Raw genomic sequence first — 1,465 nt, forward strand, 5'->3', positions numbered from 1 at the left:
TTCTCTTCGTACCTTCGTTTTAATTGTTTGTGTTCTATTGAGGGGTTATTTTTATTTTATTTTATAGGCGTGCATATATATTTTTTTCAGTATATCTTATTAGTTTTATTTCTTCTTATTTTTTTTTCGCATTTCCTGATGTAATATTTTATTCGAATGTATTTTGAATTTGTCTGGATCATTTATATTCTAACCCGTCCGCTGCGACTGGCACGGATTTGGCCTGCCCTGGTAGCATGGTAACATAATATGGTCCCCAGGTCTTTCTCTGCCTCTGTGGTGGGCAGTGGAGTGTTTCCCATGTGGTATTGGTGTGCTGGATATCCCTTCACTGGTAGCCTGGTAACATACACTCCCAGGTCTTTCTCTGCCTCTGTGGTGGATAGTGGAGTGTCTCCCATGTGGTATTGGTGTGCTGGATATCCCTTCACTGGTAGCCTGGTAACATACACTCCCAGGTCTTTCTCTGCCTCTGTGGTGGATAGTGGAGTGTTTCCCATGTGGTATTAGTGTGCTGGATATCCCTTCACTGGTAGCCTGGTAATATACACTCCCAGGTCTTTCTCTGCCTCTGTGGTGGATAGTGGAGTGTTTCCCATGTGGTATTGGTATGCTGGATATCCCTTCACTGGTAGCCTGGTAACATACACTCCCGGGTCTTTCTCTGCCTCTGTGGTGGATAGTGAGTGTTTCCCATGTGGTATTCGTGTGCTGGATGTCCTCTTCACTGGTAGCCTGGTAACATACACTCCCAGGTCTTTCTCTGCCTCGGTGGTGGATAGTGGAGTGTTTCCCATGTGGTATTTGTGCTGGATATCCCTTCACTGGTAGCCTGGTAACATACCCCAGGTCTTTATCTGCCTTGTGGTGGATAGTGGAGTGTTTCCCATGTGGTAATGGTGTGCTGGATATTCCTTTACTGGTAGCCTGATAACATACACTCCCAGGTCTTTCTCTGCCTCTGTGGTGGATAGTGAGTGTTTCCATGTGGTATTGGTGTGCTGGATATCCCTTCACTGGTAGCCTGATAACATACACTCCCAGGTCTTTCTTCCTCTGTGGTGGATGGTGGAGTGTTTACCATGGTATTGGTGTGCTGGATATCCCTTCACTGGTAGCCTGGTAACATACACTCCCAGGTCTTTCTCTGCCTCTGTGGTGGATAGTGGAGTGTTTCCCATGTGGTATTGGTGTGCTGGATATCCCTTCACTGGTAGCCTGGTAACATACACTCCCAGGTCTTTCTCTGCCTCTGTGGTGGATAGTGGAGTGTTTCCCATGTGGTATTGGTGTGCTGGATATCCCTTCACTGGTAGCCTGGTAACATACACTCCCAGGTCTTTCTCTGCCTCTGTGGTGGATAGTGGAGTGTTTCCCATGTGGTATTGGTGTGCTGGATATCCCTTCACTGGTAGCCTGGTAACATACGCTCCCAGGTGTTTCTCTGCCTCTGTGGTGGATAGTG

General features: G+C 47.1%; 1 long non-coding RNA gene across 2 annotated transcripts; it reads left to right on the forward strand.

The window, feature by feature from the left end:
- Positions 1-270: 270 nt before the first annotated feature.
- On the forward strand, positions 271-1,465 carry LOC126994050 (uncharacterized). Of its 2 annotated transcripts, none has more exons than XR_007748763.1 (3): positions 271-458; positions 558-656; positions 1,140-1,465. It is a non-coding gene; the product is annotated as an uncharacterized LOC126994050 (long non-coding RNA). The 2 variants fall into 2 exon arrangements; XR_007748764.1 differs by having other exon boundaries at positions 285-359.

Source organism: Eriocheir sinensis, unplaced genomic scaffold, assembly GCF_024679095.1.
Source record: "Eriocheir sinensis breed Jianghai 21 unplaced genomic scaffold, ASM2467909v1 Scaffold709, whole genome shotgun sequence".
Classification (NCBI taxonomy): domain Eukaryota; kingdom Metazoa; phylum Arthropoda; class Malacostraca; order Decapoda; family Varunidae; genus Eriocheir; species Eriocheir sinensis.